The sequence below is a fragment of the Odontomachus brunneus genome, unplaced genomic scaffold (assembly GCF_010583005.1).
Source record: "Odontomachus brunneus isolate Ranch 3 - 2012 unplaced genomic scaffold, Obru_v1 Obru_scaffold_125, whole genome shotgun sequence".
NCBI lineage: Eukaryota > Metazoa > Arthropoda > Insecta > Hymenoptera > Formicidae > Odontomachus > Odontomachus brunneus.
This window is the reverse complement of record NW_022639575.1, coordinates 34,306-40,584: the sequence shown is the minus strand read 5'-3', so window position 1 is coordinate 40,584 and position 6,279 is coordinate 34,306.

Genomic DNA, 6,279 nt, shown 5'->3' with positions numbered 1-6,279 from the left:
AGAGAGAGAGAGAGAGAGAGAGAGAGAGAGAGAGAGAGAGAGAGAGAGAGATTTTTCTCTAATGCTCCCGATGGGGAACGATTGAATGACTGAAATTTTAACGAGACCGGTGACGGACGGCACGCAAGCAAAGTAAGAATTCGATTGGAGGTGTCCACGTGTTGCCGATTTCTTTTAATTCGAGGATTTCTTGCAGAGATATCTCGATAGCGGGTTAGATTATCGGTGAGCGCGCTATCACTTTGCAAGGCGGTGACTCGAAAGAGAGACGCGGGCGGGGAGGGGCGGCTCGTCTAACTGTTTTCCACTTTTACACGGTTACACACAAAACTGTTTTGTATCTCTCTCTATCTGTACATATAGTTTCGCAGGAGACAATGCATGTATCGTCAATTATCAAAACGTGCGTTCATAATTTATCTCCACTGTACCTCCACTTACGAAGGGGCTCTGCAAAAAATATGTAAATTCAAAGGGGTCGGGAGAAATTGCGTTGTGTGTGAGAAATGGAATTAACGACTCGCCGTCGCGGAATGCTTTCCCGTCCTTTTAACTCGCCTATTTTTTGCAGCGAAAGTATAAAGTAGCTTACGAGTGCACTTACGAGACGATCGGGCTCGTCGTAACGTGAAGATCGATAGTATGCTGGATAAGGATAGGATTCTTACTCAGTTGCGGGCACGTGTGATATCGTACTATCTAAAAGTATCGAGGCAATTGCTGCGCAAGGCGATCTCAATGTTCACCGCTGTCTACTCTCAATAAAGTGGCTGTCATTCAATGAGAATTTTGAGTTTCGTCATTAGCGACATTCATAGAGAATATCCCGATCAGACGTTGAACTTTCTCTCGTCCGTCCCTCGGGACCGTTCTGACGTGATCACGTTGCCTCCGACACCTCCTTCAATTGATAAGTAAAGAGGAATTCGAAAGCGTCGCGGAGACAACACTGAGATGTATCGAATTGAGATCTCTCTCCGGTTTTCTCGCTGCAGCTATATCGAATTATAACGTCAGAAGCGAGAAGCTATGCGAGCTTCCTTCTTATTTTATACGTCGAAGTAAATTCGTTTTGCCTCGCGTATCATCATTCGCATTATTCGATGATATAGATTGGTAAAATCGAGAACGAGAACTTTCATCCTTTTTTTTTTCTTTCGTGGCTGAATAAATAGCTGTAAATCTCGATCGATTATAGTAAAATCCATTTTTACTGAAGTCACGGTGTGTAGAAGAGACCAGGACTGGCTCCAGGGGTATGTTGCTCATGTATTTTTTTATCTTGAGAGGAATAGTGGGTACAAAATTGTGAAATGATCCTTTTGGAACATAAATATTTTTCTCTGAGTCTCATTAAAATCGGAATAATATTACAATTAAGAAATAGAAAAAATTGATTTAGTAATAGCAAAGTAAATTTTCGAATTTTTCCAAATTTTCTATCAATATTCTTCATCGTGACTGAATAAAATTAAGCGATGTGTTACTAGCTAGAATGAAATTTCTTGCAAATGTATGATATACTGTTTTTGATAATAAATGCAATTTTCATTCATAAAATAATTGAGTGGGCGGACGAGGTAAAGTTGGCCCGTAATTAAAAGCCGGCAAGGGGGCTGTGGAGGCCTCTCGCGGAGACTTTGAAACTACTAATCAGAATACATATTTTATACGTGGCCTTCTTATCCTGCGCTACTGGGCAACTTATCCCGCTACTAGGTCAAGATAGCTATGTGGTTGTATACTCGTATTTTGGTTATTACAAAACAAAATATACGGTTAACAGGGTCGTGGCGGACATTAATACATAGAAAAAGGTTGCCATATTTATACAGTCGGTCATAACAACTAGTTGTCTAAGAAGTTGCAACTTTGAAGCTCTAAAATATAGGGTATCTAATCCCGGTCTCCCCTATATCGAGTTATACTTTTATTTATTTTAATTTATTAACTCTCTAATGTATGTATGTGCGTATGTGTGACAAGATGAACTTTCAGAATGTATCCAGGAAGATAGGCTCGGATTCGACGCGATGCTCCGTTTTGATCATTTTTCATCTCAATCAACGTACAAAACTTCTTCCTATGTTTATTTATAGAAGAAAAAATGTAATAAAGTATACTAACTGACAAAAAACGCTTTGACCATTGGTTACACCCGGTTCCGACCTTATTGCTAAAAGGTTAATATGAAATGATAAGAAGAATTTTTTCGCTTCTGACGTCGTAGTTCATTATAGCTACAATTAGTGGAAGCGACCTCAAGTGAATATGATCCTTCTTAATCCACTATAGTAATTAACGATGCGAGAGACGTGTGAAGGTTGACACGGATAATTTGCTTTGATTGGCGGCAGCAGCTTTACGCATGATTTATTATAATGTGTAATAATATGGTTTAAGCACAGTTTTTTAAATTTTAATTCAAACACCCCTGTGAAAGTCGATAAAAGGCGTTTTCCCCCGCAAACTTCTTACGGCATATCTAATACACACACACGTAGAGAAGAGAACATCCCTCTCACGTTAGACTAACATTAACGGCAGGACGTGACTCCGTTAGGTACTTTCGGAATTGAAGGGTTGAGAATCAGAAGAGCGGTTTATCGACTATCAAATCGCTCCCGCTGGTTGGTAGACCGCTCGGATGTGGTTACGCGGGAGGCAAGCAACCGTTAATGGAAAACGAAATCAAGCCGGTATTCGCGCCCTTGAATATGAAGAGCACACGCGAACGATATTCTGACTCGCATTTTTGTCCTATTTTGACGTAATTTCAGTGCTGACGTATACTGAAGGTGACTGAAAGCACGCAAGCTACGTCCAACCGAATTTACTCTATCGATCGCTTCGAGATTATACCCGAGTCGAAATTTTCTCAATCAACGTACCACAATAACCCTGCAAATCCCATCGAACTTGAAGGATCATTAGCGAATCTTGAGATGCAACACCAGAGAGGATATTACCTTACCTTGATGTTACGAATAATTATTTACTGCAAGTAGTGTAAATTGAGGCACAAAGAAGTACTTATTTCTCAGCATTACTTAACGTATTCCATTATATTCTATCTGCATTCTTAATCTTTATTCTTAATTTCAGTAAACAGATATTAAATAATGTGGGCAGAAATAAGATTAATGATTGGAAAAAATTTCTTGACTCGTGGTCCTTTCATTATTCTTGTGATTGGTGTTAGAAATTTCGATAGGATTTGAAGATTCAAAAGATGTGAAAAAAAAAAATACATATATATCTTGTAAAGACAGAACTCATAATTGTGTATCTAATAATGCTGTGTATTAATGGAAATTCAAATACAAATTTATTACAATGACAAAATTAAATATTAAGTAAAAAGAGGACATTGGCAAATAAAGTATAATAAATATAAATAATTACAAAAGAGATAAAATTTGTGCTGTGACATTATGTGGTAGTGAGTGTTATTACAGACACACAAAGAAATAAGCACTTCTGAAATTTATACTAAATTTCAATATCAATATTCATGCTTATAAATTATTTTGACTTACAATTATTGTGGTTCAAAACATAATAAATTATAAATTATTTTGACTCATAATGGTTGAAAGCACATATAATCAATTATAAATTGCTTTTAGGATTAATGCTTCCTATTGAAATATGAAATACGATGAAATTAAATGATATAAATACAGTTTATCTGTTTGTTAACAAACAGATATTTATGATGTAATATATAATTATTTGTCAAATAATAACAGATTATGAATGTTGGCCTAAATTTCGACTTGGGTATTTTCTTGTGTATTTCGAGTTGGGTATCTTCTTATTTTTCGGTAAGTTTGTCAAACATCTGTTAAAATTGGAAAGTTCCTGTGTATAATAAATGACTTGACATACCTGAGATATATGATGTACAACTGTGTGCGTCCTGGTATCCTGTATCCTCCGTCCTGCATCCTGGCTGCTCCGTTGTGACACTCCGTACATTCACTTGTAACACTGACACTCGCGTAGATACGATTTCATGGCCGGAAAAAAACACTCGTTAATTAACGCAGCGCGCTCGGAGAACCCAGTTAATTATTTCAAAAAATCCGACGGAATATTTTAATTGCTCGGCAGAAATGATAACTAACGCAACGCGATACATATACTCCGTAAGATACGGCGTCTCGAGATACAATGGAAACACCAGGAAAAGTATACGTCGTATGAAGGTAAGTTTAACCGCCCTGAGGGTCGGAATGTTTTGAAAGTGTCGATTGTGATGATTTCTTTGTATAAGATAACGTCGCCTGATGTGGCGATGACGTAGTCTTTTTTGTCCAATGTTTCGATAGTCTCGCGCATCACGTATGTTTTTGTGACCAAGTCATTAAGTTTCAAGCTTACGTGCGACGAACATATTGCGATACGGAGTGTATACGTATACGTGTATCAATGCGTTAGTTATTATTTTCGATTTTCCTACAATACTTAATCGGACTCTCGTTGATGTGGCGTTAATTGGCATACGTTTTTTCGATCAAATCGCACCTGCGCGAGTGATAAGGCTCGTCCACGATATGCGGAGTAAACTTGGCGTAAAAAATAGAAGTGATCTATTCCGCTTATGCCACTATACTGTAACTTCCTTACATAGGGAGTATTTCTCTTGAAAGAAACACTTTCGGTGTAAGGAGGCTAAAGTACAGGTCGTAAGCAAAATAAATTATTTTTACCTCTTACTCTCTCTAATTTACGCCAAGTTTAGTCCGCATATTGTAGACGAGCTTGTGGTGTCATGAGTGAATATTGAGAGTGTCTATGGAGCATGTCGATGGAACAGCCGGGAGCAAGACATTGGATCCGGAAGCCAGGACGAAGATGGCGGAGCGCTGGTGAAGATACATAATATATTTCTAGATGTGTTAAATAATTTTATTGTACGTAATAATAATAATATTTCATTTATTATATTTTCTACTTTAATAAGCGTTTGACAAATTACTGAGAATAAGGAAATACTCGAGTCGAAATTTAGGCTGGCATATACAACCTGTTATTATTTGACAAATAATAATTGTTCTATAAATCTCTGATTGTTTATCCACCTATACATGTATTTGTTTCGTACAAAAAGATACTTTTCTCTCTTTAATTCTTTTGAATATTATAATCTTTTGAAGATTTCCAAGCTCAATAAAAAGAACAACAAAGAGATTATGAAAGAAAATTTGCTTTGTAATTTCATTCCAGATTAATTATTTAACATTTGCTGATTGAAATTAAAAAAGATTAAATTCAAATAAAATATTAATTTCAATATGAATGCATCCCATTACGTTTTAACGTGGTGAAAATCATTGGTGCTTGAAATTCAGTGAAATTCCCACAGGTAAATGTGAAATCCAAATTTCGACTCGGGATATATCGTTTTACAAACGACTAAGAGAAAAAAACCGGTAAAAAAGATTTTCATATAATATATATTCGATTTTGATGTTGTGTACGTTTTCTGGTAAAAAATTCCCTCTGCTTTTTTAACCTCGTTTCTCGCGAACCAACTGAACCCTTCGGTTACCGTATTCTCGCTCGAGAGAACCGAATTTTCCAACCGAGTTAGAGTGCATTGCACTATTGTAACTGTAGTGATTTAGTATTGTCTAGTCGACAGAAGTATCGAGAATTATTATACGCAATGGATGCTGATTGTACATTAATAAAAATAGAGAAAACTCGTGTACGCACTGACCTTCTTTCTGATTCTGCGACTTCAGAAACGACGCTCGCGATTCTCTTTTGAAGGGAATGCTGGAAGTGAAACGGAACTATTGTAACCTCCCGAAGATCTTCCGCTTCTTTCGACGCTCCTTCCTTCCTCCGCTTCTTTCTTTGCAAAAAGAATTTTCTCGTTAAACTCGACTCAAATAAAAAGCAGGTTATCGAATTTATCGTAATCTGCGCAATTTCGATCAAACGATAGAATAATAGGTATCGTTACATCTTTACGATCGGTACGATCTGTACGATCGGTACGCGGATAAATAAAACGTAGCAATCGATACCAAGTCCTTCTCCTTTCAAGGATATAGAATTCACCAGAGACATAGCAGTTTCGACCCTCGATATGATGAATGAAACGGATTAAAACGCTCCTGCTGGCTAAGTGGTGATCAAACGTCCAACGCGAAAAACATTCAACCGACACGTATGGTGACATTTATTTTTACCGGATAGGTCGTCGTCACTTCCGTATTAAGGCCTGTCCAGAGACAACTACGTAATCACTTAGCGCATGCACGC